This window comes from Hyaena hyaena, unplaced genomic scaffold, assembly GCF_003009895.1.
Source record: "Hyaena hyaena isolate Hyena2069 unplaced genomic scaffold, ASM300989v1 scaffold_151, whole genome shotgun sequence".
NCBI lineage: Eukaryota > Metazoa > Chordata > Mammalia > Carnivora > Hyaenidae > Hyaena > Hyaena hyaena.
In genome coordinates this window covers 580,762-604,325 of record NW_024080783.1, presented here as the reverse complement: position 1 = coordinate 604,325, position 23,564 = coordinate 580,762, and the positions used below count along the sequence as shown (strand labels likewise).

Sequence of the window (23,564 nt, the reverse complement as noted above, 5' to 3'; positions counted from 1 at the left end):
CTATCAATTACCATAATATAATGAGTCTTTTTAAGATTTAATATCAACTTTTAAAATTAAAACTCAATGGAGAATGTATACTTGGCTCCATTACTAGATGATGTATCTCTACAAAAGGTTACAGTACAGCTATTATCATCCTCCTAAATTATACGGAAAATTTGGTACAACCCTCCACTACCCCCAAGGACAATTTAATTCCAAGGATCGTGAAGTATTTTGAGAGTATAAAATTGTATAAATATTGAAGGAAATAATTCCAGGGCCTATATCATATTCATTTCTTGCAGGGCTTCAGGGGATTAAATATTACAAATTTTCAAAATGTCAATACACAACTTAAATTTTTTATTGTGTCCTTAATTTTGAACAGTTTTTGAAAACCCACAGATTTCTACACAGTAGTAAGTTCAGGACTAAGTGTTTTATCACTTTAAAATTCAGTATTTCTTAATGATATAATTCAAAAATTTTACTGAATCATTATTTAGTAAGTCATAAAAACCTCTTAAAATTAATCTTTCATGCACATCTAGCTTATTCAAAGTTAGAATTTAATTAGATGGCCTTGGCACAAATGGGCTTACTACTTTATTTGCTCAATCAGTATATGTCTTTTCAGTAATTATAATTAATTCAAATCCCTGACGCACCTCCTAGCAAACAATGTAAAAACATCAGACAAAATGGAAATAAATAGCTTTACATTTCTCCAATTACGACATTCGCTTTCATCCTTGAAGTGCACATGTGAAATAGCTGGGATAGGTGTTATTCTGTGGAGGAAAAGGCCACACAAAGAACCTCTACCTCTGGTGACAGAAAGAGGCTTGTCTGCATCAGAAAATACATTACGTTTTTGACATGAAAATGATACAACGGCAGAAAGCCAACTGAGAAAGTTTGGGTTTAACAGTTTGCAAATGCATGTTGAAATACAAACAGCAGCAAGAAAAAGATGAACTAAATTATTATCTAGAACAACACTTCTGGTTGGGAAGAATCACTTCTAACTATATAAAAATTTTAATTGAGAAGCAGCCCAAAAGAGTCTATCAGGCTTTTATCCCACATGTCTCTCAGACACAATGAAAGGAAAAGTAGTGGCAGAAAACTTTATTTTTATTATTATTGTTTCTAAAGATTTTATATTTTTAAGTCATCTCTACAGCCAACGTGGGGTCTGAACTCGAAACTCCTGAGATCAAGAGTCCCACGCTCTACTGACTGAGCCAGCCAAGCACCACAGAAAACTGTATCTTCAAAACTGAGAGGACATGGGATGCCTAGGTGACTCAGTCGGCTGAGCACCTGACGCTCGATTTCAGCTCAGGTCATGGTCTCATGGTTCATGGGATTGAGCTCCGCATCGAGTTCCATGCTGACAGCACAGGGCCTGCTTGGGATTCATTCATTCATATTCTCTCTCTCAAAATAAATAAACATTAAATAAATACGTACATATATACATGAAACTGAGAGGACAACCACATCCACCAGATAAAACTGTCAGCGCTGAGTAGTTTAAAAAAAATAAATAGTGCTCAGTGAGATCATCGGCCTAGCAGGACGAAGCTAGCCAGCTACAGAGCAGATGGCCTCAGCGGGAGGTGGGACTAGGCATGAAGACCCCATTCCTTTGAACACACACAGCCCCTTGGGCTTGTACCACAGCAGTCTCTGCAACAGGCGGGTCACAAGTGCCTTTTGTTGAGCACCTACCAGGGTCCAAGTACTTTTCACACATTATCTTGTTTAATGTGCCCAACAGTCCTATGAGAAGCTCACTCCCTTTTACAGCTGAGGAATGAGAGATTCATTAGTAGGCTATGCAAATCCCTCAACTAGGGGGTAGTATCATGCTAACCCAGGTCTGTTCCACTCTAAAACCCCATCCCCTGGTTGAATCCCAGTCCTGAAGAACTCTTGGATAGGCTTGGATATTTAGGGAATATGGTTCATGTTGCAGCCACTGTTTCAGGACTGGGAGTCCTGGACAGTGAGCCACAAACACCCTCTGGCTGAGACGCACAGGAAGACCCGCAGCTCCTCCTGCAGCCCTGCCTGTCACATGCACTTGAAGCTCTGCAGAGCTCTACAAGGAGTGGCTACTAGGGAGGGACACTGGGGTACCTGCTTCCAGGAGCAGTTACCTCCTGTGTACAGGCAGAAGGCAGAAACTATTTCAGATTTCCTTGCCTTTGGGTTCATAGAAGGGGCTCAATAAGTCCTCACCAATTATGTTTCAGAAGCAAAACATAAGGCAACACTAGCTCTGTGAAGAGTAGGCGGGACCCTCTGCTCTAGTTTTCAAAAAACAGTGGTCAAGTACCAACTGAGGAGCCCCAGAGAATCCTTACTCCTGGATTAAGAGTCTCATCAGTAATCGTGAGGTGTATCTATTACTAAATGTGGCTACCCAGGTGGCAGTACCCAGTGCTCTGATGATGACAAAGGAGGCAAATAACAATGAGGTCCTTGGAGAGCCAGGCAGGCAGCATATGACATCAACATGGCATCAAGCTCCAACATAAGCAAAAGGTCTGATGAGACAAAGGCTTATCTCAGGTTGCAATTCTCTGTGGAAATGGGCAGCCCAAAACGTGCTCACTTGCAGAAACTGACAAGGCGCTCGGGTACCTGGGTCTCCTGGGTCTCTCCTCAGCCCCCTGGCATTATTTCCCTGGTGTTCATCCTGAGTCTTAGTCTAATCTCCTCTGAGGTCCTAACTAAACCAGACATAGGGAGAGTCGGGATTTTATCTTATTAAAATAGATATGGCTAATTTGTCTTTTCAAATTCATTTTAAATTAAATTGGATTTCCTCGGAAGGCTGCTAGGTCAGTTCCCCTGCTGCGAATGCAGGACAAAGGTTAATTGCACGCCCTTCACCAGCTCTTCTGCTCTCCTGGGCAGGCTCAGATAACCTGCCCCCGAGAGGTGGGGAAGGCTTTGGTTTATTGGGTGATAATGTTGCCATTAAAGCCATTTACCATTATGCCAAGAAACATTTTATTTTTTTTTAAACTAAATAACAAGATATGATAGCAATAACAAGAATGAAATGCAATTATGTTACCTACTGATGGTTAGTTATTCTCAAGCACAAAACCCAAAGAATAGGACTTCACCTATTTCCCTCCCTAAAAAGCCCCAATACATGCAGAAGTATGCACCCTTTTACAACAAAGTGTTTTCTGGTTCCAGTGTAAAATTCCATTAACATTTGCACTTAATTTATCTCATTTAAACTGTCTATGTTCATGAAAATTTAACCCAGTAATTCCCTGTTATACAAAGCATAACAAAGTATGAATATTTAAATACAATGTAAATAAAACACTTTATCAATTATATTTTTGTATTCTAAATTAGTGACTTCACTTAGCATGTCTGCCTTGCACAGCACCACACTATTTTTCAATTAAAGGTCCAGATGTTTCAAAGGCTCCGGTAGGCAACGGCAGTTATGAGAAATGCTTTATCTGCATTGTAATCATCACCACCGCATCAGCTCTGGGCTGCATTAACATCCTCATGTTTTATTCCAGCTCCCTTTCTAACAGAGCAGGTAATTACACAGCACAGCGGAGAAACATGATCCTAAAAGCTGGACAATTTCCGTACAAGCATCCACCTGAGCAACACATTTTCACACATAATCTTAAATTTTGGGGGTACTGCTTACGAGGAGCACTGGCCATTCAGAATATTTAAATAAGAGTGAATCACCAAATTTAGTTTCAAATACTATTAAAATGCAGGATGCCTTGCACAGACATGTATACTGAAATCAACTAGAAGTTTGTGTGTGTAAAAACCACTATCATTTGTTACAATATAAGTCATTTCTTCTCATTCTTAATGCCAGTGTCATCTCTTGAACAAGTCAATTCTATCTTTACTCGTACCACCCAAAAATGACAATTCACCCGAGCGGAGATTGAGCAAGTATAGCAATTATCCCGTACTCATCAGATAAAACACAATACAGGGGCAGAACAAAATGCAATTCTGACAGCTGCAACAAAAACACCGGCACATTTATTACTTAGTTAATTAAATGACTTTGTTTCCCCAAAATGGAAAAGAATACCCTATAAGAAACACTGCTATGCTTAGTAAACATGGTACAATCTAATGGGAAAAATATAATACCTCGTTGTTAAGAAAAATGAACAATATACACTTTAATTACAGTTTTTAAAATTATTCTGCACATATTTTTATATTTTCAAATATTCCAAAAGGAGATGTCCTAACCAAGATACTATTCAGAAGATAAATGCCTTTACAAACATTAAAACCTCTGACAGGTCAAATGCTGGCAGGTTCCACTTCAGCATCTGAAAGCAGACAGCTTCCGCTCCTTTCTGAAGGAACCTTAGGTGGAACATTTTTAATACATCACCATGTCACTTTTTAATGTGCCCCAATCTATTAACCACATGGCAAACTAACAGGGATTTTTAAAATATGGGTTTTATGGCTTTGTGCTGGTGATTAATTAAATAAATAGCCACTGTTTCACAAATCATCCCTCTAATTAGTCTAAAGCAGACACTTCGCACTCACTGGTACTGCTGCCAGCTGACGCTCACAGAAGGGCTGAAGCGCTGCGCTGTGGCCGCGTCTCTGTACGTGGGAGCCCAGTGTCGTGGGCTCCACGGCTGGCATCCCACCCTGCCACCCAGAGGCAGAGGTGCCATCGTTGCAGGTGCTGCAGTCAGCTGGAATTTGATTCCAGCTGCTCAGAAAAGATGTTCTCCTTAATTACTCTCCCTCACCCTAAAGGAAACAATGGAACAACAAAGGAAAAAAAGTGCCACCTCCAGCTGCAAGCAGAAGAGGTTTCACCAACACTTTCCCTGGACTAGGAAGAAAGTTGGTTACGGTGATCTACTTTAGGAATAAGTAGAGTGCGAGGTCAAACAGGCTTTCCTTAGAACTCAAAATATGTTATGTCATTCTCCTAAACTCAGATATTAAGCAATTACTTCCAAATTTTATTATTTAAAAGACTGAGGTCACTCTTAAAAACTGATAGGAATTCAAACTAACTTGTTTTAGTGGCATATTTTTTTTTAATGTTTTTTATTTATTTCTAGGAGAGAGAGAGAGAGAGAGACAGCGTGAGCAGGGGAGGGTCAGAGAGAGAGGGAGTCACAGACTCTGAAACAGGCTCCAGGCTCTGAGCTGGCAGTCAGCACAGAGCCCGACGCGGGGCTCGAACCCACGAACCGCGAGATCATGACCTGAGCGAAAGTCGGACGCTTAACCGACTAAGCCACCCGGGCGCCCCTAATATATACATTTTCTAATATACAATATATAATTTATAATATACAAACATATATATATGTATACACACACACACACAAATAATTTTCCTTCTAAGCACTGTTTGAGCTGCATCCCACAGATTCTGATATATTGTATTGTCATTANCTCCAGGCTCTGAGCTGGCAGTCAGCACAGAGCCCGACGCGGGGCTCGAACCCACGAACCGCGAGATCATGACCTAAGCGAAAGTCAGACGCTTAACCGACTAAGCCACCCAGGCGCCCCATTAGTGGCATATTTTTAAAGATGGTAATTCCTCTGAAAGCAAATTAAAATTAGAGATAATTTTAGTGCCAAGGAAAAAAAATCAAATGGGAATATCTCAAGAATCCAATTTTCTTCAGGAAATACATTAAGTAGTTTCTTAATCTCGGTATTTAAACTTCATTAGGTATGTTTAGAGGAAGGAAAAATGGAAGGAAAGGATGAAGGAAGGGAGGGAGGGAGGAAGAGAGACAGAGAGTGGGTGGGAGAAAGGGAAGGAGAAATGGACAGAGGGAGCAAAGGAAGAAGGAAAAGAAAAGGGGAAGAGGAAGGGAAAAAAGGACCGGGAAAGAAAATGGGAAAATTCAGTAGGAGATAACACACTCAAGTGTACTACAGAGTATTCTGTAGAAAGGCTGTCCTCACTTCCCCTCTAGGACACCATTTCTAAGAATGGGAGGGAGTAAATGGGGTATAGTAAAAAAGACTTGGCCCCTGAAGCAAGACAGACTAAAGGATCTTATGCTCTTGGCTAAATCTTTTAATCCCATTTAGCCTGTTTCCTTCCACCCTCTACAAGATTTTAGCCCCTCCTCTATATACTTATGGGGACACTGAGATATTGTGGGTAAAGCACCTAGCACACTCCTTGCACAGGACAGATGATCAATAAATGGTGAACATGATGGTGGCCGTGAGAAATGGGTTGAAGGCAGAGCCTAAATTACTTATGCTCACTCTATAGCACCTTTTTTTGAAAGAGCCAAGGTGACTGCAGACAATACTGCACATGCTATGTTCCAAATATGAAACAGAGGGACAAAAGCACAAAATGTACATGAGCAGAGAACTACCACCTATGCTCACTGTATTAAAGAAAACCCAAATCACTAGCAACTAAAAAGAAATAGTAGTTTCTCTACTTTGCGTCTTCACTGGGCACAGAGATAGGGGAGGAGTGTTTCTCAAACTGTTCATGTTACAGAAACTGGAAGGAAAATAAATGAGCTTTCCAAGAACGTGGGAAAAAAGGAACTCTCGTACACTGCTGGGAAAGCAAACTGCTGCAGCCACTCTAGAAAAAACAAAAATAGCACTGCATTGCTGGATATTTACCCAAAGAATACAAAAACACTAATTCAAAGGGATACATGCACCTTTATGTTTACAGCAGCACTATGCAATAGCCAAGATATGGAAGCGGTCCAAATGTCCACTGAATGATGAATCACTAAAGGAGATATGGTATATATATATATCTACACACCTACACACACATACATATACACAATGGAATATTATTCAGCCATAAAAAGGAATGAAATCTTGCTATTTGCAATAACATAGATGGAGCTAGAGAGTATAATGCCAAGTGAAATTAAGTCAGTTGGAGACAAATACCATATGATTTCACTCACATGTGGAATTTAAGAAACAAAACAAATGAGCACATGAGAAAAAAAGAGAGACAAACCAAGAAGCAGAATCTTTTTTCCTTTTTTTATTTTGAGAGAGAGAAAGAGAGAGAGCAAGCGAGTGCAGAGGAGCCTGATGTAGGGCTCAGTCCCACAACTCTATGATCGTGACCTGAGGTGAAATCAAGAGTTGGACACTCAATCAACTGAGCCACCGAGGTGCCCCAAGAAGCAGATTCTTAACTATAGACAACTGATGGTTACTAGAGGGGAGGGAGGTGGGGGGGTGGGGATGGGTGATATAGGTGATGGGACTAAGGGGTGCACTTGTGATGAGCGCCACGAGTTGTATAGAAGAAGTGTTGCATCACTACACTGTACACCTGAAATTGCAATAACACTATATGGTAACTGTACTGGAATTACAATAAAAACTGGAGAAAAGAAAATGGATGGGCTTTGGATTCAACAAGATCTGGCTTGAAACTGGGCTTCATTAGTTACTAGTTGGATAAACTCAGACATGTCTGTTCATCTCTGAGAGTCTCAGTCTCCCCATCTCCAAATGGAGAAAATAAGATAAACTTTAAGGGAATGCTGGGAAAAATGAACGAACTAGCAAAATAGGCACTCTGGCATATATTAGACATTAAAATAGCTTCTATTACATTAGGTTGAATCACATGAAACTGCTGATAGTCATCATTTATAACCTACAAAAACTGCAATTACACATTGTTTCACCTAATACTACAGTAACTGAGACAGTAAGTAGGCATGGACTGGAAAAACAAGTGAAAATTCTCAAGAATGCAATGAATTATACTCCTATCAGAATAGGAAGTGAACCAACATATAAAAGGTGTTTTTTAAGACTGCTTGTGATTTCAATAATAGAGCAGCTATTATTTATTAGATACTTACTATGGGGCAAACACTATACTATATATTTGACATCTATAATATTAGCTTAAGTGATCCCCAAAGAATTCAGTGAGACAGATTCAACTATTCTCCTCCTCATTTTGCAGAAGAAGTAGAAGCCTGGAGAAATGAAGTAACTTGCTCAATCAAGGTCACACAGTTGGTAAAGCCATGATGCCAACCCAGAGCTGTCCAACACCTGAGCCTGAGTTTTTACTTGTCATTTAAAATTGCCTCCAAACACTGCAAAAGCTGCTTGTTTTACTTTTAATAAAATTACATGTGGGCAAGGGACTAGAATAGACATTTCTCAAAAGAAAATATACAAATGGCCAATAAACACATGAAAAGATGCTCAACATCACTAATTAGAAGGGAAATGCAAATAAAAACTACAATGAGATACCAACTCACACCCATGAGGATGGCTACTATCAAAAAAACCCAGGGACACCTAGGTGGCTCAGTCACTTAAGCGTCTGACTCTTAAGCGTTAGACTCAGGTCATGATTTTGTGAGATTGAGCCCCACATCAGGCTATGTGCTGACAGCTCTGTGCCATCACCTGCTTGGGATTCTCTTCCTGTTTCTCTCTGCCCCTCCCTAGCTCATATACACATCTGCTCTCTCTCTCTCTCTCTCTCTCTCAAAATAAATAAATAAACTTAAAAAAAAAAACCAGAAAACTGCAAGATAATGAGGATGTGAAGAAATTAGAAACCTTGTGCACTACTGGTAGAAAAGTAAAATGGTACAGCCTCTGTGCAAAACAGTACGCAGTTTTCTTAAAAAATTAAAAATAGAATTACCAAATGACCCAGGAATTCCTCTTTTGGGATATACCCAAAAGAACTGAAAGCAGGGTCTTGAAGAGATATGCTTACACTCATGTTCAATGCAGCATTATTCACAATAGCTAAAACATGGAAACAACCCAAGTGTCCATGGACAGATGAATGGATGGATAAGCATAATGTGGTGTATACATACAATGGAACATTTTTCGGCCTGAAAAAGGAAGGAAGTTCTGATATCTGCTATAAAATGGTTGGACCTTAAGGATTATGCTAAATGAAATAAGCCAGTCACAAAAAGACAAATACTATATGATTCCAATTATACAAGATACTTAGAGTAGTCAAAATCATAGACAGAAAGTAGAATCGTGGCCACCAAGGGCTGGAGTGAAGGGGGAAAAAAGGGGGCGTTATTGTTGAATGGATATAGAGTTTCAGCCTTACAAGACAAAAAGAGTTATGGATATGGATGGCAGTGATGATTATACAGTAGTCACTCCCTTATTGGCAGTTCCACTTTCTACAGTTTCAGTTACCCATGGTCAACCATGGTCTAAAAGCAGATGGATCCTCCTTCAGACAATACTGTCAGGTCAATAACGGGAGCCTCATGCTACATCACAATGCCTATGTCACATACCTCACTTCCTCTCATCACGTAGGCATTTATCACTTCACAACACAAGAAGAGTGGGTACAGTGCAATAAGATATTTTGGAAAAGAGAGACTAAGACTATCCACAGTCTTTTTTTTTTTCTTTTTAGTTTTATAATTCATTTTAGGGTAACTGGTAATCATTAGTTAGCAATGGTTATCTTCAAAAGTTATACCAGCTGTGCTGTCATTTCTCAAGGATGATCAAATACCTAGAGTCACAGAAACAGCCCACAAAAGATGCATCTTATAAATCACACTTGGTTTATCACCACCACTGATAAAACCAGACGTAGGGAAAGACCTAGGTCTGGAGACACATGCATGGTATTATTACAGTGAATGTTTAGCTTGCCCTGATTATTTTAAAATCAGAACAGCAAGAATTGCAAACTTTATTACAGTATACTGTTACAGTTGTTCTATTTTTTTATGGTTAATCTCTTATTGTGCCTAATTTGTACATTAAACTTTATCATAGGTATGTATGTATAGGAAAAAAACCAGTACAAATGGAGTTTAGTACTATCCACAGTTTGAGGTATCCTCTGGGGGTCTTAGAACAGATGTCCTGTGGATAAGGGTGGACTACTCTATGACATTATGAATGCATTTAATGCCACTGCACTATATACTTCAAAATGGTTAAGATGGTAAAAAAACAAAAAACAAAAACACCAACTTAAAAAAAAACTGTATGGTCATAAGAAGCAAATAACTTACAAATCATATTCTGGGGCTTCCAAAGGATGGACACGTCAGTAGGCAAGCGAGCCCCAGTAATGACAGTATTTCATACCAGCACCTCAGTGACTAGGAGGAGGATACGTACAAAAGTTCCACTGCAACCACGGCCCTCCAGGGTACCACTTCTCCGATATCAGTGTTATTTAAAAGGAAAAAAAATCAGACATGTTTCAAAGTTTCCAGGAAAAATCCTAAAGTTTTAATCAAACAGCTGCCGTGTTTCCATTATGTTATATGACAAAGGCAGCATAGCTTTTCATTTATTTATTCATTTATCTATGTATGTTTATATCTCCTACTTCCTGAAACCTTTCATGTAAACAGTGAACAAGGCATCACAGAAAGGGAAATGGCACTGACAGTGGATGCTATGAATCTACTCCCTTTAAAAAAAGAATTCAAGTCAAGGAAATCCCTAAACGCCATGCTTTCAGAGCCAGGATTATAAAAGCAATCACACTTGCATTTAAGGTTTCTTGAAGCCGCCTCTGTGGCACCAAAATCCACCAAAGATAAAGAAGATGTTTGTGCTAAGTTGGGAAAGTGGAGACATCAGCATTTCTGCCTTCAGACCATTATTTCTGCTCTCCAGACAGCACCTGATAAAGCATCTAGAGTGTTGTCTTCTGCGCAGCCACTGCTCTTGTGAAGCTTGCGCTCAGGGGTTTCCCTGGGGTTTCCTTTCCGACAATTGCAACAGAGACTCTGAGAGGAGCCCAAACGAGCTGCCTTAACCTTCCCGTAAACTGATATTTCCATAGAGGATTAAGACAAACGTTTCAAATAAGCCAATTTCCTTTACTAAAAAACTAAAGTGACAATAGTAGTACCAAGAGAAATATACAAAGACGATGAATAAGACACGCTTTTCTTGTCTTTGGGCATGCAAAAATATAGAGCAAAAGGCTAGACGGAGTGGGCTACACAATTTCCTCTTATTTCTGAGGCTCTACATTGGAGCCTAATGAAAAGTTATACAAGAATTGCACCGAGGCCCTACCAAGGGGAAGAGGAAAAAAATCTAAATGCTTCATATTATCTGATATATGCTGATGCTGCATATATATATTTCTGTATTCTTGTTTATTATAAATTTTTTCTATTCAGAAGAATGCAACTATGTCTCTTTTCTAATAAGGCACTTCCAGAACTCTAGGGATGCCAAACGGTTCCCTGTTGAACTGGTGAGAATGAAAATCCCTATCTATCCTTGAGGTCCCTATAGAAGGAAACAAGCTTTCTTTTCCTAAAGTGTGTTAGGCAGTTCCCCCGGGCCACAGGAAGTCTGAATTCCCTTTGACTCAGAGGAGTAGGGATATATATATATTCTCCTGAACTAACAAAACAGAACACAAAAGAAAAAGCTAAAGTAGAGAATATACTTACTACATCCAAGTCTTAGAAAGCTGAAAAGAGCCAGAGGGCCTTCTTGGTTTTGGTCACCTGCCAAGCTTCATACTGCTTTCATCTTCTCCTTCTTCTTCTTCTTCTTTTTTTTTTTTTTTAAGTTCTTATTTATTTTTGAGAGGCGGGGAGGGGCAGAGAGAGAGAGGAAGAGAGATAATCTCAAGCAGCCTCCATGCTGTCAGTGCAGAGCCCTGGCAGGGGGCTCGATCCCATGAACCGTATGATTATGATCTGAGCCGAAACCAAGAATGAGATGCTTAACTGACTGAGCCACCCACTCAGTTTTACACTGTTACATGTATAATGTGAGATATTTCACATTTAACACTCTGTATTAACACCTTGACTACTTCCAGAAAGAGAATGGCTAAAATTAAAAACAGCTAACATTTATTCTATGTGTCAGGCACCAGGCTGAGCCCTTTACATATATTACCTCTTCTGACCCACAAAAGTGCCCTCACTTATCCTACGATACAGATAAATAAGCAATAAGAAGTTAAAAGAATCATTAAAAGTCACACAGCTAGAGAGAGAACTCAGAAGTAACCCAGGTCTGATGGGATTCAAAAGACCACAATCTTTAACTAACTATTATAATTCTCTTTAAAACCAATATATTTTTAAAGCCTTTTTTTTTTTTGGCAAGGAAAAGCCTTGTATTTTATTTTAAATCAACATTTTCATGAAATCAACAATGATGATCTATTTATGCATAAAATGTCTCTTTATATCTTGCTCTTCCTTCTACAATATTCTTTACATAGCATTTAATACAACACATTTTAAAAAATGTTCCGTTTTATTGAAGAACTTCTATTTCAGCCACATGGCAAAATATTTACCCTGACCAACAGTCTAACAGAAAACAACTAAAGATTTTGAGGAGCTCCTGGCTGGCTCAGTCGGTTAGTGTCCGACTTTGGCCCAAGTCATGATCTCACAGTTCATGGGTTTGAGTCCCGTGTTAGGCTCTGTGCTGGCAGCTCAGAGCCTGAAGCCTGCTTCGGATTCTGCGCCTCCCTCTCTCTGTCTCTCCTCTGCTCTCATCTGTCTGTCTGTCTCTCTCTTCCTCTCTCAAAAATAAACAAATATATATAAAGAAAAGATTTTGATAAAACATAAAAACATTCATTTTACCTAATTCAATAGGCTAGCAAGTATTTAAGGAATTCACAAAGGCTCCAAAATTAGGTAAAATGGGCAACGTAGAAAAGAAAACAGAACACAATTTTTGCCAATATTGATGGTATCTGCCAAACAAAGTGATATTAAGTATCTGCTTTCTTGGTCAGATGGATATACAGGACAGCCCATCCACAATCTGTAATAAAGCTGGAACTCCAAAAGCCCAGATGTGGTAGTAAATTAGAATTAAGGCTCCCCCACTTGACAAGGAAAACTTCATGTCCAAAACAAATTTCTTTTTCTCCTGAGACTTTATAACCACAACCTTCACATAAGATTTTCATGCCAAATTCACATTACCTGATGGATGGACCAGAAAGAGTCAAACCAAGAATTTAAAGCCACCCTGGCTGGCTCAGTTGATAGAGCATGCAACTCTTGATTTCAGGGTTGTGAATTTGAGTCCCATGTTGGGTATAAAGATTACATAAAAAAAAAAAAAAATCCTAAAAAGAAAAAAAAAAAAAAGTCATCCTGGGCTGGTAGTGGCCCCAGGTACCAGGCAGAAGCAAACAAACCCTTGCCAGAGGAATCGGTATGACTCAATAACTCCAAAAGAAAAAGTGGCAAAAAACGAATTGTTCCAGCCTCCAATTACAAAACAAAGAAAGCATCATGTAAAAGACCCACAAAGACTGGAGTTAACAGAATGATCAGAAAGAGAACAGAAAATAAATGTTTAAAGAAAAAAATTTTAAGAATTAAAAATATGCATAAGAGCAAGAGACTATAAAATCTTACCAGGATGTGATCTGATATTGTGGTTGGGTAAGAGAATGTCAGTACCCTAGGAGATACAAGCTGAAGTATTTAGGAGTGAATGGTAATTTTGAAACAGCTAAATAAAAGATAAAGCAAATATGGAAAAATGTTAACAATTAATGAACACAGGTGGTAGGTATAAGGGTGTTCAATGAACTATTACTGAGAAAATTATTATTAAATGTTTCTTAATAAAAAGTTTTAAAAATTACCAAGCAAGGGGGCACCTGGGTGGCTTAGTCGGTTAAATGTCCGACTTTCGCTTTGGTCATGATCTCGCGGTTTGTGGGTTTGAGACCCGCGTCGGGCTCTGTGCTGACTGCCAGCTCAGAACCTGGAGCCTGTTTTAGTCTGTGACTCCCTCTCTCTCTGACCCTCCCCTGCTCACGCTGTCTCTCTCTCTCTCCTAGAAATAAATAAAACATTTTTTTTAAAAAAAAAGAGATTCATTCCTAAATAATAGTATTACAACAGTAAAAAGAACAGAAAACAGGACTACATTAAAGTCTTTAAAAATGTATGTAGCTAAAACAGCAAAATAACAAGTTTGGGAACAAACACAAGTAATGTAAGTGAGTTTATTTCACCCATTAAAAGAAAACAGTTGTTTAGATTGGATTATGAAGCAAACAGTATCCCACGATAGAGCCAAGAGACAGTCTGAAACAAAGTGTATCAGAAGGGTTACAAATAAAAGGATGAGTAAAGATAATCCNTTTTTTTAAAAAAGCTTAAAAAAAAAAAATAAAAATTACCAAAGCAGGTTTTTAGAAGATCAAAATGGAATTTCTAGAAATGAAAAATCCAGGGGCACCTGGGTGGCTCAGTGGGTTAAGCATTTGAGGCTTGATTTTGGCTCAGGTCATGACCTCACAGCTTGTGAGATCGAGGCCAGCACTGGGCTCCAAGCTGATAGCGCAGAGGCTGTTTGGGATTCTCTCTCTCTCTCTCTCTCTCTCTCTCTCTCCCTCCCCTCCTCCCCTTCTCTGTCCCTCCCCTGGACACAAGATGCACACATGCTTACTCTTTCTCTCTTGAAATAAATAACTTTAAAAAAATAAAACAGGAAAATCCACTGACTAAAATTGTAAGTGCAATGTATGAGTCCCAAAGCTGAAAAGAGAATATATGAATTGGAAAATGGAACTGAAGAAATTCCCTAGAATGTAACCCAAAGAGACACAGAGAAAGTATGAAAACCAGGTTAAGAGACATGGAAGATTAAAGAACATATTCTAACAAGTTTAACTAGAATTTAAGAAGAAGAGAGGAATAAAGGTACAGAGGTGAAATCTGAAGAGAGAATGAATGCCAGAGAATTTCCAGAACTGATGAAAGAAACCAATGCATAGAGTCAAAAAGCCCAGTGAAACCCAAAGAGGAAAAACAAGAAAAATAACTTGTATCTAAACATGAAACTGTCCCTGTACCAGGATAACCAAATGGAGCTGATATAGTTATATAAAGGTGGGGGGCGGGCGGAGCACATCACTAAAGATAGAGTCACAAATGACACAGTTCAATTTACCAGGAAGAAACAATTTCTGAACTTGTGTGAACCTAAAAACATAACCTCTTAATATGTAAAAGAAAAATCTGTCAGAACTCTAAAAGAAAAAAGGCAATCTATCAACAAAGTGGAAGATTCGAATGTATCTTTGTCTAATTGATAGTGCAAGCAGACAAAAACTATCAATAAAGATACATATTTTAACACAACTAACAGGCTTGACCTAATGGACAAATTTAGAATCCTGCAACCAACAGCAGCAGTTGCTCCAGCATTCTTTCCAGGTTCACAGGTAATATTTATGAAAAGTGACCCACATTGGTGGACATAAAACCATGCTCAACAAATTTCAAATAATTGGTATCATTTGGCCAGCTTCTGTAACCACAAAACAATAGTTAGAATCAATTACTAAAAAGCAAAATTATAAAAACCTAATAGGTTTGGAAATTTAGAAACACATAAATAATTTATGTATCAAATAGGAAGTAATAGGAATCAAAAATAGCTAGGGACAGACATATCCCCAAAATGTGAGATATGAGCTAAAGCTAAGGGACGAAGGACCCGCACCTCCACAGCAAGCAAGCATTACAGTGATTCCCTAAAGTACTATGGCCATTTTGCAATCATATACTGACAAAGAACTGCTGGACACTGTTGAAGCTGAAAAGGGACCACGGCTACATTGCAGCCCCACTCAGGAGTGGTCTTATAAGACAAAAGTGATACGGAATGTTCCCAATAGTCAGAGTTTGGGACAATGCATTTGTCCATCATCATTATGTCAAAGTGAAGGCAAAGTGTCAGAAGGTTAAAATATGTAGACTCTTGGAAATATGGACCTTAGTAGAGTTCCCGCTGCTCTAACCAGCAAAAGTGGCTCACTGTGCCTGAACTATGCAAACAACAGTGGTTTATGCTGAACACCTGCCTTCCTTCTAGGACTCCGGAATTTTGGTACATGCTAGGCAGACGGTGCCCATGTGACTAGCTTCCAATAGAAACCGTGGGCACTGAGTCGCTAATAAGCTTCCCTGGTAGAGAATATTTCACCCATGTTGACAAAACTCACCGCTGGGGGAATTAAGCATGTCCTGTGTGATGCCGCAGAGAGGCTTCTTAGAAGTGTATACCTGGACCTCATCCCATAGGTCTTTCCCCTTTGTTGATTGTACTTTGTATCCTTTTGTGGTAATATGTCATAGACATGAGTGCAACTATATGCTGAGTCCTGTAGGTCCTCCCAGTAAATCACTGTTTGGGGGATTCACAACACAGACTTGCTTTAACTTCAGCCGCTCTCTTTGTTACTAGTCTCCTCAGTGCTGGCACAAAGGACACATGAATAGAGTAGCCATGGTGGCAGAGATTAAAGCTATATATAGGCCCAACACCATTATCTCCCACTCACCAAGGGTGATACTGCCTACTGCCTACTGTCACATATCCAACCTGACAGCAACAGAGAATAATGCTGAGCCCCCAATACAGCATCATCCCTAAGACCAAACAGCCATTGGTGTGAAGTTGAATGCACCGGACCCCTTCCACTCTGAAAGTGGTTTTGGCTAAGACCAACACATATTCAAGTATGGGCTTGCCCTTTCTGCCAGTAGTGCCTTAGCTACCACCATTAATGTAGAGTGTCTGATCCAACAAAGTGGCAGCCCACATAATACTGCACCAGACTGAGGAACTCACTTTATAGCAAAGGAGATGTGGCAGTAGTAGCATATAACCATGGGATCCCCTGGTCATTATACACCACATTATCCAAAAGCTGTTGGTCTAAAAGAATGAACAACATATTGAAAGTATTGATAAGGCACTGGCTGCGAGATGACACCCTGTAAGGTTCAGATGACATCTCTAGGTTGCAACATACATACTAAAAATCAATACCCATTATATGGCATTATGTCCCCAACAGGTAAAATACATGGTTCTAGGAAGCAAGGAGAAGGCGCAAAAGTGGCCCTAGTAGCTGTTATTCCCAGTGACCTACATGTGGAATCTCTAGAAACTGGGGCTCTGTGGATTTAGAGAACCTGGTTCCCAGAGGGAGAACAATTCCATAAGGAGACAAATGTTAAACTATGGCTGCCACCCAGGCTCCTCATGTCAAGGGATATGAGGCAAGAATAAAAAGCACTATCCTGACAGGAGTAATTAATTCTCATCAGAAGGCAGGGCCACTGTTACACAACAGAGGCAGGAAGGAACACGTCTGGCCAATAAATTTACTTGGGCATACTTTGTTACTCTTCTGCCCAATTTAGATGATAAAAGGACAGATGAAGCAGCCACAGCCTTTGACTAGGGACTTGGGCCCTCAGGGAAAAGGGTCTGAGTCATCATTGCCGTAAGAGCCATCTAGACTAGCAGAAATGGTAACTGAGATTGAAGGGACTAAAATGGATACCTGAAGACGGGGATGAGTTCAGTTGTGGCCTCAAGATCAGTTGCAGAAATGGGGACTGTAGTTTATTCCACTAACCTTCCTTGTATACGTTTCCCCAAAGAAAAGAACCCACCACAGATGTGAAGCAATGGTCTCAGAACTTTCATGAAGCAAATAAACACAAGTGGTACTTCATAGAATGACATGGTCACTGGCTATACCACCCAGATGCCATCTTCAGGAATGAAGGGCATATATTTCAACTGCTGGGATGGCTACCGGCTATCAGCTGCTCGTCCTTCCCTAGAATTAAACAGGCTGATAGAGCCACCTTGTCCAAAATCACACTCCCTTCTCAGAGCAGCCAGAGTCCAATGATAAGTCAGATGCAAGGAATATAAAGGCCTGACCGGGGGCGCCTGGGTGGCTTAGTCGGTTAAGCGTCCAACTTTCGCTTAAGTCATGATCTCGCGGTTTGTGGGTTCGAGCCCCACGTCGGACTCTGTGCTGATTGCCAGCTCAGAGCCTGGAGCCTGTTTCAGAGTCTGTCACTCCCTCTCTCTCTGACCCTCCCCTGCTCACGCTGTCTCTCTCTCTCTCTCTCTCCCCCCTTGAAATAAATAAAACATTAAAAAAAAAGAATTTAAAAAGGCCTGACTGCCTTATCCCAATCTGTGGCAACCCTGAAGTGCCATCCTAGTTTCAAAGTGCCCCATGATGTTAGCACCACTGCCCAACTCCTTCTTCCACGCAACCCTGTTTTCTTCACTTCTCCTCACGGATGTTGATCCAGAAAGCACTCTCTAATAAGTTCCCTGCATGTGCATCTCTATCCATTTCGAAGTCAGCTTCCCATGGGATTCTAATCTGCGATGAGTTTTATTAACAAGCCCCAAAAGACATTCAAAAACAGATAATGCTAATATTACCCATATTATTCAATGATACTGAGAAAGAAGAATTCCTAAATCACTGTATTAAGCTAGAAAACCCCCATATCAAAACCTGAGAGTATGAGATAGGAATACTACACGCCAAGTTTACTTGTAAACAAAGATGCAAAAATTCTAAAGAAAATATTAGCAAACCAAGCAGCGGTATATAAAAACTAGGATATTTGATTAACAAAGTTTAATTTATTTTATCATGTGCAATGTTAAAGAAAATAAATTAATTGATCAGATTAAGAAATTAAGGGAGAAAAATAATAAGGCAATATACATATATAGACAAAAAGCACTTAGCGCATTCTATATTCACTCATGATTTAAAAAATGATAATCTAAGCAAACTAGGAGTAAAAGAGATCTTAATCCAACCTAAGTCATTTACCAAACAATAAACATCATTCTTAATGGTAGGATATTGAAAGTGTTCCTTTAATATCAGAAACACAACAAGATTACTTTTTTCGGCATGGTATTAGAGGTCTTAGCCGGTTCAGTTAGGCAAGAAAAAGAAAAGTATAAGGACTCGAAAGAAAAGAATAAGACCATGATTGTTTGCAAATGACTGACTCCAGAAAAACCAAAAAAGGTATAAAACAGGATAACTAAAAGTTTATTATGATTGTTGAAATAAAATCAATGCAGAAGAATCAACTGCCTCTGTTAATGATGAAAATCTCTGCTGGTGAATAAATACAACTGAGTAAAAAAAAAAACAAAGAAGAAGAATCAACTGCTATTTATGTACACTAGCAACAAACAGATACTATGATTTAAAAGATATTGAGAACAAAATAAAAATATTAATTATCTGTGACTCAATCTAACAAAAAACATATTAAGACTTCTATGGAGAAAATTATAAAATTTTATGAAAGACATTTTTTAAAAATTTTTTTACAAATAGTTTATTGTCAACTTGGTTTCCATATAACACCCAGTACTCATCCCAACAAGGGCCCTCCTCCATGCCCATCACCCCCCTTCCTCTCTTCCCCACTCCCATCAGTCCTCAGTTTGTTCTCAGTATTCGAGTCTGAAAGACATTTTAGATCACTTAAGTAAATGAAGAGACATACATGTTCAAAATGGTAAAGATGTGAATTCTCCCTAACTGATCTACAAATTCGGTCCAATCAAAATCTCAACAGGAATTTTTTAAAAACCTGACAAGCAGCTTCATCATTTATATGGATCAGAAGGAAACAGGTCAAGAATACACAGGACACTCACAAGTAAGTAAGAACAAAGAGTTTAAAAGGCATGATTTACCATATATCAGAAATTGTTTTAAGTCTGAAATAATTAAGATGGTGTGGTATCAATGTGAGGAAAAACAAACCACTGGAAAAAAAGAGAGAGCTCAGAAACAGCAGCACACACATAGGAAAGTGTAATACATACGTGACTGAGCTATCACCACAGATCAGGAGGAAATGAGACTTAGATAACTAATGCCCAAACAACTGATCCACTATTCAGAAAAAAAGGTGAAATTGCACCTTTCCTTCACACTATGCATCTAAAAAAAAAGAATTCTAGATAGATTTAAATACAAACACTTAACTGCAAGATAGGAAAATATCCTTATGATTTTGGGGGTAGGGAAGGATTTCTTAGACAAGATTTAAAAAGTATATGTAATGAAGTAAAAAGCTCATAAATTCAATACATTAAAAATAAGAATTTGTTTATCAAAAAAAACACTACAAAGATAATGAAGATAAGCTACAAATCAGAATAACGTATCTGCAACAGAATGGCTGGTATCCACATATATAAAAATGATTACTACCCAAAATACATTTTAAAAAATTCCTACAAATCAGTAAGAAATTATAAATAAAAATGGGCAAAAGATGTGAACAGTATTTCACAGAACAGGAAACATGAATAACTAATGCACACACAAAAGATGTTTAATTCCAGTTATAATCTGAGAAGCACAAATTAAAATCACAGAGAGATATAATTTCATACCTACAAGACTGGAAAAAATTAAGTGTGATGGGATAATTGAGACACACACTGCTAGAGGGAGTGTAAATGGGAATAATCACTTTGGCTTTTTTTAATGTTTTACTTCTTTCTGAGAGAGACAGCGTGAGCAGGGGAGGGTCAGAGAGAGAGGGAGACACAGAATCTGAAACAGGTTCCAGGCTCTGAGCTGTCAGCACAGAGCCCGATGTGGGGCTCGAACCCACGATCCGTGAGATCATGACCCTAGCCGAAGTCAGACGCTTAACTGACTGAGCCACCCAGGCGCCCTGGGAATAATCACTTTGGAGAAACAATTTGATATCATTTATTAAGGTTGAAGCTGCATACATATCCAGTGACTGTAATTCCAAATCTACATGTATTCTGGGAATAAGACTTTTCAAACCATGTTCCTGAGGGTTGGGAAATTAATTTAGCCAATTTTGACCAATATTTCTTTAATAAGCTACAACAGACTAGATTAGAAAAAAGTATCACAGTGCATATGCATTTAGTGAAGGTAAGTATTCTTACATGAAAATTCTGCTTCCAGATTTTGTATATTCACATATGTACACACTTACAAGTATGTGTACCTGGTCAGGATATAATGTGTTATTTCTTATTACAGATGTGATTCATGGTCAAAAATGTTTGTAAGCCTCTGCCTTGGGTTAATTCTTGCACATGTAAGATGTTTATAAACAGTACTGTTTGCAGCAGCAGAAACAACCCAAATGTCCATCAACAACGGAATCGATAAATAAACTGTAGTACACTCATACAATGGAGTTTCTCCATTAACAAAAATGACTTTACAGCTACAGGTTATCAACACAGGTGAATCTCAGGAACATGTTGAGGGAAAAACGTCACAGAAGAATAGTTGAAGCACAATTCCATTTACAAAAAGTTAAAAATGTATTGTTTAGAGACAAACATAAGAGATAAAGCTATAAGGAGAATCAAGGGAATGAAAGACACTTCTGTGAGCAGGAAGAGACCAAGGATACAGAGGGGACTTCAAAAGTAAAAGGGATGTTCTTCCTTCCACACTGGGTGATGGGGACATGAGTGATTATGGCACAATTATTTCTATCTTATATATATCTTTACAGTGTTTTTCCATTTTACTCAATATTTAATTTTTAAAACTTTAAGACATATTTACAAGTAAGCCCATATCTGTATTTCAAAGATGAATAAGGTACCTCACAAACCATCCAGCTTATGTGGAGAAGAAAAGTACCTAATTATTCCCAAGTAACCAACAATTTTCTTCAGGGACTTACAGAGGGAGGAAGGGAATGAAAAATATGTATTATGGGCTAAAAGCATTTTTAACAACTTCTCTTCGTACTCTTTCCTCCTTCAAATTCTCTGGTCCCCTATAGCTGACAAATCAAAAAACCCTCTCAAAGCAGAATGCTGAATGCTACAGACAATTCATTATAGGACTACTATGAATCAAGAGACAGAATGTTCACAGGGGGAAAAAAATCTAAAATTTCTACTAAGTTTAACTGAAGCTCTGGAAAACCTCAAAAGGATTTCAGTTGCTAATTCAAATGTTGGTCTATATTTGATAAGATGCAAGATTATTACTAGAACACAAAGACATAATTTTATGGTATATTGCCATGGTATATGGTATATATTTTCCAGAATGGGGAAAAAAAGAAAAGAAAACCAAGTGATTTCTAAGGAAGAAAAATACACACTTAAAATGATATTTTTCAACAATGGCAAAAAACCAAAACCAAAACCAAAATACCTACCCTAATTAATACAAGATCTTATAAGCACTGCAGGAAAGGGTCACTAGAATACAAAGACATCTTTCAACTCCCCCCTCCCTTTTATCACTCATTAAAATTCATCTTAATATTCCCTGTTTGGCATAAACACTGGCTAGCTACATTTTAGTGATGTTTACATCCTGCACTTTAAAGAGAGAATGATCATTTACTTAATGCCAACTTTTAGCTTAATGTCAAGTACTTGGTGGTGGTAGTAATGACAATGATAACAAAAACACTAGAGAAAGTAGTCAGAGGTATAAAAGTAGAAATGAATAGGTAAAATGAAATCACTATATTATTCTATATTATTATTATATAGAATAATATTCTTATATGTGTAGAAATCCTGTAAGAACTAGTTAAAAACTACTATAAACAGAGAATTTGGTAATGTAAAGGAATACAAAATAAGCACAGAAATCAGCAGCCTTCATACACACAAACAGTTAGAATCAGAAAATAAGACCCCACTTATAATAGCAACAACCACAAATATCTAGGAATAAACTTAAGAAAAATATGCAAGGCATATAAAAATTTTTCCCCAAATAAATAAATTCAAAATCCAGAAGCTACAAAGGAAAAGATGATAAATTTCACTCCTCAAAAAAAAAAATTTTGTGTACAGTCCAAAAAATCTATAAACAAAGTCAAAAGATATAAGATAAATAATAAACTAGATTAATCTCCCTAATATATAAAGAACAACTAGAAAACCAGAAAAAGATCAAGAATCCAATACATCTGGAAATTTACAAAACTGCCAAAGTTCTTAAACAAATGAAAGGCCCAAGCTCCACTCCTAAAAGAAATACACATTAAAATTACACAGATTCATTTTTTACCTATTAGACTGGCAAAAACCCAAACATTTTTATAAATTCTAATTTGAGGCTGTGAGGAAACAGGCACTCTCTTACACTGCTGGTTAGAATGTAATGTAAAAATCCTAGGGAGGGTAATTTGGCAATATTTACAAAAATTACAAATGCTTATTCCCTTTGACTTAGCAATTGTACAAGGTAATTCACTGCTGCATTGTTTGTAACAGCAGAAGATTAGAGATAACTCAAGTCTCCCTCAACAGGGAACTGGTTGAGTTATTATAATATTTCCAAACAATGGAATACTATGCAACTGTATGAAGGAATGAGAAATTCTCTGGGCAGAGTGATTTCCAAGTTATATCGTTAAGGAAAAAAGCAACCTCTCAAACACTATTAATAGTATATTACATTTTATGTAAAAGGGGAGTGAAATAAGAATATATATTCGTTATTTGTGTGTTGACATTCTGGAAGATATACAACAGACTAGTAAAATGAGTATGGGTAGGTACTAGGTGAATAGGGACAGGAGGGAAAGAGACTTTTCACTATATGATACCTTTTTACATTTTTGGATCATGAAAAGCACTGCTCCTTTAAAACATGAAATAAAAAATAATAAGACAAGAATAACAATGGCAACTATTATTTA

General features: G+C 38.2%; 1 protein-coding gene and 1 non-coding gene across 9 annotated transcripts in view; both read right to left on the bottom strand.

Moving 5' to 3' along the window:
• The window catches only part of MAPKAP1 (MAPK associated protein 1), a 239,596-nt gene that overhangs the window by 143,892 nt on the left and 72,140 nt on the right, over positions 1 to 23,564 (bottom strand). The window lies entirely within an intron of this gene.
• On the bottom strand, positions 9,602 to 9,730 carry LOC120236328. Its single transcript, XR_005529637.1, has one exon. It is a non-coding gene; the product is annotated as a small nucleolar RNA SNORA72 (small nucleolar RNA).